This window comes from Cupressus sempervirens, chromosome 8 (genome assembly GCF_028749045.1).
Source record: "Cupressus sempervirens isolate cs-2001-9-10 chromosome 8, ASM2874904v1, whole genome shotgun sequence".
Classification (NCBI taxonomy): domain Eukaryota; kingdom Viridiplantae; phylum Streptophyta; class Pinopsida; order Cupressales; family Cupressaceae; genus Cupressus; species Cupressus sempervirens.
In genome coordinates this window covers 762,510,981-762,525,689 of record NC_143125.1, presented here as the reverse complement: position 1 = coordinate 762,525,689, position 14,709 = coordinate 762,510,981, and positions in this window count along the sequence as shown.

Below are 14,709 nucleotides of genomic sequence, written 5' to 3'. Positions count from 1 at the left end.
AGCACATGAAGAAAAACCCGCATGAGATGGAGATGCTACCAAAGACCAAGTTGTTGGAAGAGGGAAGTAGCCCACACAAATCAAATGTAGGGCAGAGTATACACCAACAGCAGTGGATTTTGGAAATGACGAAGAGAGCAGCCCACGTCCAAACAAATAAGCCACCAATCCAAGGCAGAACAACAATGAAAAAGAGGAGCAAATAATGACCCAATTTGTAGGGGCATGGTAGGGAAAGACATGGAGAGGCAGGGAAATGGGAAAGAAGTAGTGAAGCAAGCCTCAATTTTTCTTTCTAAACTTGCACGAGCATGAGCTGGGAAAGATGCAGAAGAGATTGGCACTAAAGAAGACCTCGATCTCTACTTGAAGCTTGCCCACAGCTTGCATCAAAACGTTAATCTTCGGTGAGTAAACTAGAGGAGGCAGTGGGTGTGGCATGTCTAGCCCCGCTAAATAAAGAGACATCAAGCTTGACGTCCCCAGCGGAATCAACTAAGATGGTGGACAGTTCAATTTCCCCAGTGAGGTCAAACAAGGACACAGAAGTTTTGATTTCTCCAGCTTGTGTGGCAAAGGTTCACATTCCATCAGCTTGCTCACAAGACACCAAATGCTACAAATAGTCTCCATGGTTATAAAATAGTAATTGGTCAGCCATTAGATAGGCTTGGAGAGGATTTCTTCGAGAATTTCAGGGACTTTACTAAAAGATTGACCATTGTTGAAGACTTGGCAAGAGCCACTTTGTGAAAGTTAAACCAAGGAATGTCAGAGCATACTAAAGCCATGTCTTCTACTAAGGATGCTGCTGCAAAGGTTGATGTTAAAGTGAAGAAACAAAATATAGCTACAGGTCTAAAGACCTACAACAATACATTGGTGATGACTTAGCCTCTGTATTTGAAGGCCCCTACATTCGTTGGAGATAAGAAAATAAATCTTTCTTAGAAAGAAGTTGTAAAACCTGCTACAACTCCTACTTCAGCCATGTCTAGGGTGAAGTGAACATCTCCTACAAACATATATTTCCCATGTTTGAGACACTTCCTAAGGGAAAGCCATTGTATTTACTAAAGAACCTTGTACAAAGTTTACCCTACACAACACCTCAAGATGCACGACATCTTCTTCCCTCAATCCTTCAACTTCTCAAGAAATATATCCCAAGACATAAGACAGGAGGTGGATTAGAGGGACCTTTGGCATATAGGAGAAAGAAATCACATGAAGAGATAAATCCCACATTCACAATGTGGACATTTATTCAAGTCTTTAAAATCGCCAACACACACCATGCATATTGTCTTAAGGACCAGTGCAATTTGGAAGGTAGTTGCATGCATGGTGGGTCCTGATTGGAAGAATGATGACATGAAATTTTAATGAAGGATGACATCGTGATGATGTGGTAGATCAAAAGTGGATGCACAGAATGTTGTCACATGACCGCATCAAAGGGCTGGTGCTTGCCCGTAAAGCAAAGATGCTGACCAGATAAAAAATGTGGGAATGTGCCTGGCCACCACGTGGCAATGGACCTAAGGCACATGGTGATGTGTGAGGCCAAGTGGTGATGATATGGCACCTTGCAAGTGAGTATGTGGCATAGGCTGACCTATCAGGGGCTGCCACGTGGCAGCCTAGGTGGCGCCCAGTGGGGCCTACTGAAGAATAGAGATTTTTGAATGAAATATTAAATTTTAATATTTTATTTCTTTCAAAATGTACGTGCAAAACTTTTAAATGAAAAAATGACATTTTCTAAAGTTTAAACTTTGGAATTTTTTTAATTTTTGAAAAATTTAAAAGGTTGCAGACTAGATACCTATGGCAAAGGGATATTTTTCAAAATGACTTCCAGGGGGTTTCTGGTAGGAAAAATATGCACTCCAATATACCATTGGAACTGAGAGGAGACAAAATTTTTGACTATGAAGTTGGTTTTTGCACAGAACACCACCAATACATGCTACAAGAAGTTTTGTCTTTCATATTGATTTGTGTGTTTTATCAGGTGTTTTGAATTATTAGTTGCAAAATTCAAGTATTTTTGAGTATTTTTGGTGTTTTGGCTTAAAATTGATCAATTGGCATATATCTGGGTTCAGTTAGTAGATTTTTTTTCTTTTGCTGAGATATTTTGCATTTGGAAATACAAAAGTAGAAAGGATATGATTAACAGTTGATGGGAGACTGTAGAAAGAGGTTTTGCAACTGCAAGGGATAAAATTTCAAGTGGACACATGTTGTCTTCAGATTAGATCTGGGAATTCATCATCTTCTATATCTTTCTTTAATTCATCCATTATTGGGGTTGGTTCCAGTTTTTGGAGAAAAACCACTCACTGTTGTGATGCCAAGTTTTGGTCTTTGATGTATTCCCAATATTGTGACACCACATTTTTCTTCAGCAATTTCTCTTGTATGAATAGCAGTAGGTAAGATAATACAAAAAGTTCAAATCTATTAGGTGTTTCTATGTTTTGATTTCATGCCTATGAATGTATTATTTCAAGGAAATAAATACAAAGAACAACATATGATTGAGTTTCATTTTAAATAGTGTCTCCTTTCTCAGTGAGTTGTAATGTTTTATGATCTTTGAACAAAGAGCCTAGGTCATAGTTGTAGTCCGTTAAGGTTGTATGTTGTTTCATTACTGCTTATAATTCAAGGAGTTGTGTAAATGCTTCAGGGAGACCAATAGGGTTGCAAAGGAAGATATCACGTAAGAAAGAGATTTAGATTGAACACAGATGTTTATTTACAAGGTGAATGGATAGATCAAATATCTAAATATATGAATAGGTATCAAGTATCCATATGTATGTGTTTGATTCATGGACTTGCCTAATAGATAAGGCACTGATCAACTATAGGATCACTTGTTCATACTGTTGCATATTAGGGCTTTTGCTGAATTCAACATTATTAATCAAATGCTTTCCCCCCTTTTCATGTTGAAGAGCTGAAAAGTTTAATCCTCACCCAGCTTGTGAATTTCATAGAATTGCATCTAGCTACCGCAGATCTATGTCATTGCATGAGTTATTAGGAGATATAAGGGTTAAAACTACTATAATAGATTCAGGAATATCTTTTTGCACTGGTACCATATTAATTGAGTCTGAGGTTCACCTGCCTAGGTTTTGTAGAGCCTAAAGTAGAAAAAGGCTCTAGCCTTATAGTTGGCCTGGTGTTTGAAAAGATGTGTTAAGGATGGAAGTTAGTTGCCCCTAGATGTGTCTTGTTCTCATCGAGGTGTTTTGAAACTGGCAGCATTTTCAAACACCAACACAATATTTGTGTAGTTTATAGCAGCAGCTACATATTCAACTTTAGCTATGGATTATGAGGTACAACTTTGCTTTTTACTAGTCCAGGTAACTAGTCTCTTGCCTAAGAAAAGTGCTCCTCCACTGGTGCTTTTTTTTCGATCTATATTACCTCCCTAATAAGCATTAGTGTATGCTCTTAAATCAAACTTTTCATTCCTTTTGTAGTATAGGCCAAACTCTTCTATTCCTTTCAAGTATCTCATTATTCTTTTCACTACCATCAAATGATTTTCTCTAGGATTTGCAAAGAATCTTGCAACTATTCCAACAGATAATGCAATATCAAGTCTGCTATGTACAACATATTGTAACTCACCAATCATTGACCTATATAGTGTTTGATTCACTTTAGCAGAATCATCATTCTTTGATAGTCTCTATCCTATTACCATGGGTGTGATCACTAGTTTTGAATCTTCCAATCCAAATGTTTTTAATATTTCCTTGATGTACTTTTACTGGGTAATAAATATGCCACACTTAAGTTGATAAACTTGCAGTCTCACAAAGAATTTGATCTCACCAAACATTGACATTTAAAGTTCATGTTTCATTTGATTAACAAAATCCTTGCATAAAGCATCTTGTCCTCTAAATATTATATCATCAACAAAGATTTCAGATAGTAGAATGTCTTTACCTTTTTCTATTTTTATGTATAGATTGCTATTGTCATCAGTTCTTTCAAATCCAATCTTCACAAGATACTTATGAAGTCTTTCATACCATGCTCTCAGTGCTTGTTTCAAACCATAAAGTCCTTATTGTTGTCATCAACAAATTCTTTTGATTTTTCTATGTAAACTTCTTCTTCTAGTATGCCATTCAGAAATGCAGACTTAACATCCATCTGGTAAACTTTGAAACTTTTGTAGGTAGCTTATGCAAGTAATGTTCTTACTCCTTCCATCCTTGCAACAGGGGCAAATGTTACACCATAGTCTATTCCTTCCTCTTGTGCATATCCTTTGCAAACCAGTCTGGCTTTATTTCTTGTTATTTCACCATTTTGATTTAGTTTATTCCTGAACACACACTTGGTACCAATCACATTTTTCTCATTTGGCCTTGGAACTAAACTCCAAGTTTTGTTTTCCTTTATCTAATCAATTTCTTCTTCCATGGCTTTGTACCAATCATCATCTTGTAGAGCATCTTTAACTATTTTGGGTTCTTTCATGCTTAGAAAACATGATTCATTCCTCAGTCTATTCCTTGCCATTGGTTTAGCATCTTTGTTTCCAATGATTTGATCAGCAAGATGATGTTTTCTAAAATATTTGGACAATCTTGGCTCTATTCTTATTTCTTCATTTTGTCTTTTAGCCTCGAAGTCACTATGTATATTTCTATCAGGTATATCAGCTTCTCTTTCAGGTATACTAACTTCAAAATTAGAATGTGTTGTTTCTTCATTCTATAACTCGACATCTGAATGCAGCTCAATTTCTAAATTCAACTCGACATTCACTGGCTATGACTTGACTGTTACTGAAACTTGTTGTTGATTCTCCACTTGATTGGTCACTTCTTCTTTAAAAGAATTTCCTTCGTAGAAGTATACAAATTATTTGTATTCTTCTAATCTTTTAATGGGTTCATCATCATAAACTTCTGTATATTCATCAAAATTTACATTAGCACCTTCCACAATTTTATTAGTGTTGGTAATCAAACACTTGTATACTTTACTTCTTGTGGAGTAGCCAAGGAATGTACCTTCATCACTTTTTGCATCAAACTTACCATTTCTTATATCTTTTAGAATAGAACATTTGCTCCCAAATACTTTAAAATATTTTACATTGGTTGTATATCCATACTTTAATTCAAAGGGTGTTTAATTAGTACCTTTCTTGATTTGAACTTGGTTCAGGGTATATATAGTTGTACTTACAGCTTCTCTCTAGTAATTTAGAGCAACATTCTTTTCCATCATAAGTGTCCTAGCACAGTCCATTATTGACCTATTTCTTCTTTTAGCAGTTCCATTTTGTGGAGGGGTTCTTGGTCCAAAAGTCTATCTTTTGATTCCTTTATCATTACAAAAGATTTCAATTTCTTTGGATGTGAATTCTCCTCTGTCTGATCTTAAACATTTCAAACTCTTACCTATTTCTTTTCAACTCTTGCTAGAAACCATTTAAACATTTGAAAGGCATTAGACTTTTTTTTTCAGAACATGACTATCATCATCCTTGAGTAATCATCTACAAACATCATTATATACTTTTCTCCTTTGTAACTTTGCACTTCTAAAGGTCCACACAAATTAGTATGAACTATCTCTAGTATTTCTTTAGAGATGTAAGTTTTACTTTTGAAACTTGACTTAGTCATTTTTCCTAGCTGACATTGTTTGCAAATCACATTATTAGGCTTTTTCAATTTAGGAAAACCTCTAACTTTCTTCAAATTGCTGATATTTATCAAGTTGTCAAAGTTGACATGACACAACCTTCTATACCATAACCATTCATCATCAAACTTCATCATAAGACAAGTAGCATCCTCAATGTAAGGGTAAAATAGATTACTTATAGTTTGGTCTCATCTTCCTATCAGTCTTCCACTTTTTTCATATATCATAGCAGTCTTGTTTCCAAATTCAACTTTACATCCTACATTGCTTAGTTGTGACACACTCAACAGATTATAATTCAATCCTTCAACATAGTAAGCATTATCACAAGAGATCTTTTCTGTGAGTTTAATGGAACCTTTTCCTTTTATCAGACATGGAGTATCATTACCAAAGCTAACACTATTTCCATCATAATGATTTAAGGTAAGGGACTTACTTTTATCTCCTATCATGTGATGTGAGCATCCACTGTCAATGATCCACTTGTCATTTTTGTTTACACAAGTCATAAGTGTAGTCGCCTCCTCCTCATCAGATTCATCCTTCATTGCAACATATACTACTTCATCATCATGTTCATCAGATTCATCTTCTTCAACAATGTATGATTTTTTGCCTTTGTCTTTATAATCGCTGTTTTCATTTTCTCTTCTATTTTGTACTTGTTTCCTTCCCTGAAATTTTTCTTTTGTGTACATCTTGCAGCAATATGACCAACTTCTTTGCAATTGAAACAAATGATGGGTAACTTACCTTTGAATTTTCCTTTACCTCTATGAAATCTTCTTGCCAATAGTGCTTCCAATTGTTCAACATCTTTTTCATCTATATCACTATCATTGGATGCATGCTTTACCTTTCTTTTCTTCTTTTGCTTCTTCTCATCAAAATAATTCAACAATGATTTTTTCTTAAAATCAGATTCAAGACTTTTTAGTTTGTAATTGTCAAAATTTGATAACTCAAAAGCAGTGAGTCTTCCTAGTAGACCTTCAAGATTTAGATTCTTTGCTAGAATGCATCTCAATTCCTTTATAGCAGATACTCTAATGGCATAGATAGGCAGTAATGTTCTCAAGACTTTACTTAATATAGTAGCATTTTCTATGTGACCAGTAGCACCTTTTATTGCACTAACAACTTCTTTTATTCTAGCAACATATTGAGCAATGTTCTCACCTTCTTCCATTCTCATGTCATCAAATTTATCTCTGAGACTTTTTGACTTAGCTCTTTGAACATTTTTGTCTCCTCCATAAATGGTTTGAAGGGCATCTTACATCTTCTTTGCAATGTCACATCCCTTGATGTCATTAAATTTTGCATAGCTGAGAGTAGAGGCAATCTCCAACATTGCTTGATTATGTTATTTCTTCTTTTTCATATCTTCTACTATAGGGGCTCCAATAGAATCAACATGTTCTACTGAAATAGTAGATTGTGCATGATCTCCTATTCCTCCAAGATACAATTTCATTAGACTTTTTCATGTAGAGAAGTTGTCTCTGTTAAACTTGGGTACTTCTCTCTTGGACATCTTGATATTTGTGCTTCTAATACCTTCAAACTAGTTTATTTAGCAAATAGAGCTCTGATACCAATTATTAGAATCTTTAGAATAATGATGGAGGGGGGGGGGAAGGGGGGGTGAATTAGTTATTCAAGGTCTAGATGTACCAATTTAAAACTTCTCACTTATCTTAGTGAACGTTCATATCTATATGTGCATCCAAGATTATTACCAATACTTGCAAGTTGTTGTTAAATCAACATGCAACAAAAAAAAATGGAGCATAAAAACTCATCCACACACTTGAAACAATAATTTAATGTGGAAACCCAATATGGAAAAAAACACCAATAACATGCTACTCCTTTTTTACTCTTCTTAAGTGATGCCTTGTGAAAGGCCAACCCTGTTAAAGGTTACAACACACACTGTTAAATGTGACCTGATTAACAAATTTTAGTCACCTCGTTAAAAGTGAGTCTGGCTAAAGGACTTTAGGTCATTCACTTGGAATTCCACCCTTTTAAAGGATTTTCTAATGACTATTAAGTCAACCTTAGTCCAAAGGATTTTACCCTAATTGATACAATTATTAGAGAGTATAGTAGAGTATTTGATTTGACGCAACTTACAACTTGTCTTGCAGATTCTAGATCACAATTCAATCCTTAATTTGCTTGGCTTTCATTCTTTGTAGCTCTAACAGCTTGTTCACCCTTCAAGATTTTGTCTTCTTCAGCCTTCTTGCTTGGTATGCCAATGCAATCACTACTGTGGTCACTTGATGAAGCAGAGTCTCTATTCTTTTTTCTTCCTAGGTCTTTTCTGACCTTCTCTATGTCTTCTCCTTGACACCACATTCTTCCTAACTCTTTTATCTCTTCAAGAAACTTCTCCTAGAATCCATTTGAAATTCACCCAAAATGGTTCACCTCAAATTCTATACTACTAGCTCATCAGTCTTATTTTTGACCTGGTTCACAAACTTCAAGAGAACAAAGTTGTTGGCTCAGATTTGGAAAATCTTTGACTTTTCAAATAATGCAATAGCTTGGCATTATTATCCCTCTAATGCTCAACACATACTGTGTTGCTCGACATCTATTGTGTTTTCACTCAGCATCAATTATGATTTACTGATGCTTAGCACCTATTGCATTTTTCTCAACACTAACTGTGTTACTCGACACATATTAGAATTATTTTTTACTTGGTACTAATTGATTTTCTACTCAGCATGACTTATCTTTGCTCGGCACCTACTACCAACTTGGTCAAGCTTTGCAGACAATCTTAGTGTTTCTTATTCTTCTAAAGTTTTTGAGTATGGACAACCTTTGTAACTTCAAGTAGATTATCAATACATCATTTCACCATTCTCTTAATTTATCCTTGAACTTCATTTCATTTCTATAACTCAACCTTTCCTCTAGGTACTATTGTTACATCTTATTGATTAAATCCTCTTCATCAATCAAAATTGTCTCACTAGAAAATAGTAGGTTTGACATCAGTGACAAAATAATGATTGAAACACATATTACTTCATCAATCTCCTTCTTTGAACAATCGATTTCAGCAATGATCTTTTCAATCAAATCTCAACACCATCATCATCCATATCTTTAGAATGACCATCGTCAACATCATGATCATCACTATGACCATCATCATCATCATCACTATCACTATCACCATCACCACCATCACCATCACCATCACCATCATCACCATCATCATCATAATCATCATCATCATCATCATCATAATCATCAATGCCATGATCATCATCATGAACATCTTCACCATCGTCATCTCCTTCTTCATCTTCACCATCATCAATATCATCATCTCCTTCTTCATTTTTTCCATCATCATCATCATCTCCCTCTTTGTCTTCTTATTCAATCACATTATACTTTACTTTTCTTCCTCTTGGATCATGTGTAATCAGAAATGATCAACCTGGTTTATGTGGAATGCGTAAAATAGTTTCTCACATTGGCTTGGAAGAACATGGGGCTCATTTCCAACTAGCTCAAATGACCTTGTATTAATCATTATAAATGCATTATCATGTTCAATAATAGTTCTATTAGCATCATTTTGATTCAGTCGTAGCCTCAAACCATTTGACACCGAATAGTGTTTGTTTGAAGGAATTAAAGTCGCACTCAATTATATCATCCAAAATGCCATAGTATCTATTTTTAGATTGTTGAGGATGCATATTGTTTGTAGACAAAATATTGGTGACCTCAAACATTTTAGTTATCCCAGAATCGCAAGTTCTCTTAGTCTCGTCCACCTTTTTTATGCAAAATTTACGACCATTGTAGTACATAGCTCTATGGTGCTTGACCTCTTATTTTTCAAACATGTCAAAATTATGCATCCATCCTTGAGTTGATATTAATCAAATGGGTCATGATAGATTAACTTATACATATCTTTTCACCTCTTAAACCATTTGGTAGATCATTTACCATTGGCGTAACATTGGGATCTCCATTATGATGAGCTTATTTAACCAATAAAGTAGCACCTTCACATGTTAATGACCAACCATTTTATTGAGACCATTTAATCCATAGCATCATCCAATCAAGATTGTTTTCAATATAGAAACGAAGTGCATCCCACTCACTAGATATTTTATAAAATAAATGGACCAGTTAGAAACAACTTATATTGATGTTGGATAAGAATTAATTAACTACAATAACATCTTATAATTACCTCTCACTTTCCTCAATCTACCTTTCCCCATCAAGTACTCCCCTTTGAATCTTTTAATGGAGGTGGGATCCCAAATGCAATCTACATGGATCTTTGATGCAAACCTGGGAAGATATTTTTCTCTTCCATTGCTTTATGTCTTTTTTATCAATTTCTTTAGATGACAACCACCTACAAGATATTCATCATGCAAAAATATATTAATGAGACTAATAACACTTGTATACAACAAATCTAAAAAATAACACTTCCAACCTAATGTATTTCCCAAGATCATATATAACGTGTTTGACACTCATGTTGTTGAAGTTGCGTCGGAGAGATAGAAGTAGAATGTATTGTAGTAATAATAAAATGATATTTTCAATATATTCTAAAATAAAACAATCAAAAGTACATGATGTTTTACAAATTTATTGTAAATAGAGAAGAATATGACTTACCTCGACGAAGGTATGCTAATCATGCATTTTCAACCCTAACCCAAAATTACCTTTCTTTTATATGAGACTGCTTATGTTTGTAGAAAATCTTGTGGGAATTTTAGATTTTTTTATGGCTTCATATATGGCATTAGTTTTTTGTTGCGTTAATAACCAAGGAATGGTGCTCATATCAATCTAGTTTTTACCTCTATTTGATTTGATGAAAAATGTCAATGCATGATTGGATTCATCAATGTCATTGCAAATTTTGACCAATTTTTCTTTGTTACACCTTTCATCTAATAGTTTCCATAGTGTCTCTATTACATTCTTTCCAATATGCATAGTATCAAACAAATGCATGATTGGGAGGTGCTCTTAGCATGGCAACCTACTAAATTGTTTAGAATAGCTTTTAAGTCCTTTTTAAAGTTTCTCATTGATGCCTTGACGATCTTCAGGAATATCAATTATATCATTATTAAACAAAGATAGTTTCCAAATTTAAATTTCATATGAAAACCTGCATTAGATTGAATGAAATTACCTCAGTGATTCATTTTATTGTATTCTAACTTCCACATGTGAGGTGTCATTCTTTGTGGCTTTGATGTTGTCTCTTCTTTCCCATTGAAAATATGTTTGTCAGAAATTCGATGCTTATGATTTTTGTAGAGAAAGTGTTTATTCTCATCGAACACCTACTTTCCTAAAAAAAATTGAATGGCAAGATTTCATCTTTGGACCAAAAATTGGACATGCAAATTTTTCCTTTTTCTGAAGACCTATAAGATCATGTATAATTGGATGACATTTGTACTATAAGATTCATATTTACAATTATCACAAGAAACTTAAACATACAATGAAAAATATGTGTTAACAATTTTACATACCACAAAAATGTGTTAGTCCAGGGGCATCATGTATAGTCCATACAAGCATTGCATAGAATTGAAATTGCCTTTCACCAGTTGGTTTGGAGATTCTATACATAGTGACTATTAAATGGAAAAATACCTTGTACAATCATTTCCAACATTATGTGCTCCCTCTTTATGGACATCCAAGGATTAATGTTATTGTTAATAACAAAAATAGGCTAGACAGAGTAAATGGATCTCATCTCTCCAAATGGATTGACACCATCTACTGCCAATGAAAGCTTTAGATTACAAGGTTCTTTTTTAAATAATGGTCACATATCTTCTATGTCCTTAAATGAAGAACCATTCATAGGCATTCACATAATATCATCTTTACTTCTAGTGCGTGCATGGTAATCCATAAATTGTGCCAAGCTAGTACACTTGAATAATCCTTGTAGACGTGGAATAATGGAAATGTAATGAAGAACCTTGTGAGGAACCTTTTTCATTATTTGATTTGATCAATATCTACTAATGTGACAATCAGGGCATTCTATTACAAATTCATGTTGTTTATGATATATAATATGATTATTGGGACATGAATATAAAGTTTGATACTCCATTCCAATATCTTTCATAATGGTCAATAATTCTCTATAAGAGTGAGGTAGAATGTTTGACGGTGGTAAAAAAAACTCACCTATCAACCTATGGAAAAATATTGATATTAATATAAAGAACCTTAATGGTATGCTAACATAGAAGATGACAAAAATGACACTATACCTTAGCATACGTGAGATTGCTACATTGGATATACCATTCATAACCTTGAAGTTTACAAGCAATAATACAATGGAGAGAAGTGTTGTTTGGGAGCCTTGGTATAAGGGCTCTTATGCCTTTTCAACTATTGGTATATCAAGGTTCTTTTCATCATCATCATTAGATTCATGACTATCATCATCTTCATCATCATCATCAGTTGCGCTAGTAACATTTTCTTCAATCCTATTCTCTGGCACATTATCAACTGCACCAATACCAACATCTTCAATTGTGTTCTCTGCCTCATGATCATCTTCTTTGATGTGATCATTACCTTCTACTTCAATATTCACACCTCCATGTTCCACCAGTACAAAATTTGCATTCACCAAAGGATGATAATCCTTTCCCCCTCCAATTTGATTGTGTTGCCTACAATGTCTCTCAATTATTGTGATTAGAATTCTTCAATTCTTTGAGCCCTTGCATTTTTTGCAGGGATAATAACATTTTCAGTCACTATTTCTTTTGAACTAAGACCACAATCTAGCAATTGTTGCCTTATTTTGTTCTCGGTCCATATTGTTAGGTGTGGACTTTCTTCAGAAGAAAATATCCAGGCTATAAAATTATAACAAATATAAACATACAAGCATTGGTAGTATGTTGTATATAATAAATAATAATTAAATAATTAAATTTGATTATCTCTTTATTATAGATGGCATCTAAACATATCAAATGAATTATACAATATAAATATTGGCATTGATTTTGAACAATATAGCATTAGCATTGATTCTAGACTTCATTCAACTTGGTAGAAAGATTTTGAACTATTACATCCATGAGGTAAGGTTGGAGAAAGTGCATACTGCATTGTGATGATCCATGCTACCTAATTATGTCCAAAGCTACCTAACTATGTCCAAGGTGTCTGCACACTAGAGGCATACAATTCCTACTAGGCTGCCTACATATCCATGTACATGGGATCAAGATGTTTGAACTACTCACTCTAACGAATATGTAGTTTTGGTTTCTAATTGTTTTGATGTAGTTGTATTCCTCTAACCACTGGTGAGTTTTACTCACCTAATACAACTCTTCACCATCATACACCCACTAGGGTGAATCAGGCAATTTTCTATAATTACAATCTTGTAATACCCTAGTGCAACTTTTGTGTTTTAATTTATGGTTAATGTAAGGTTAACCTATATATGTCCTAACTCACTCCTTACATAGTTATGTTTTAAAGCTTGTGACAATAATCAATGGGTCTAAATAGACCAATCAAGTTAATTCTAGCTGGGAACAACTAATTGTTTGTTTTGTTGTACCTAATCTGATGATAGTTCTATAGGAATTTGTAATCAACCCAACTAATAAGCAACTAGACCAATTGACTTGTATATGTCATAATTCATTCCTTATATAGTTATGTTTAAAATCTTGTGTCCATGCCACCTATTGAGTGACTTTTATTATTTACATACATACATACAAACACACATACATGCATATACACATACATATACATATACATATGTATATATGTATACATACATACATACATGCATGCATGCATACATACATGCATACATACATATACATCGATCAAAAGGGAAAGACAATGAAATCATAGATCTTGGTGTAGGGGAAATAGGTCCTAAATAAGGTGGTCAAACACCACGTAGGATAGTATAGAAGGTGATCAATAAGTGTCCAAGTTGACACAAGATAGTTTAGACAATCTCAAACATGCATTTAGGCAAGTTGTTTACATGTTGTAATAAGGTCATAGGCAAGTCAAAGTTTGGTCAATGATTGGTCAAACATTGTGAGTTGACCAAAAATATCCATTTTTATGTTTTATAATATTTTTGTAAATTGTGGTAGTGTTTTGAAGGCATGTGGAGTCTTTTATTTGAAGTTTGTGTAAAAGTTGTAAAAATTACAAAAAATGCAATAACAGTTGTCATGCAACTTTTTGCAATTTTTCTTGCAATCTGGAAGTGTAATAGTTAGATCATTATTTGGATCAAACATGAAATGATGAAGTTGTAAGGTCAAGAGTTGTGAACTATAAATTTATTATCTTCAACCTAGTCTGGGGTTTGAATAGTATTGTACGGATTTGGAATGAAATAGCAATCCTTTTGGTGGGAAAATCCTTACTCTTGTTGATTTGGTCTTCATCCCACCATAACATATACATATATTAAATCCTTATTCTTGTTGATGCCTATATAAAAAAGTTTTTTTTTTTTCTTAAGATGCAAGAATCTCTCATTGATGATTTGATTGTAGGGGACATGCAGACGTACACATTACCATGTACTACTTGATGAAAACAAGTTTGGTGTAGACATTATTCAAAATCTTGTTCACACCTTATCATATGTGTGAGAGTAAAACTGTCATAGGTATCAAAGAAGTACAACAATACTATTTGTAGGTCACTTGCTCCTTAATAGGCTTTAGAAGAAATTTCATTGACTTTTTCTATTGAATTTTTATTTTTTAAAGTTGTCTTTCAAGAATTTCTATAGAAATTTCATTTTGGAAATCATGATTCTGATGATTACACTTGATTTTTAAATTGAAAGTTCATGGTTCCAATGTGCAGATAGGTTCCATAGCCTATAATAATCAAGGTTATGTATAGCATTGTAAGGTTTTTCTT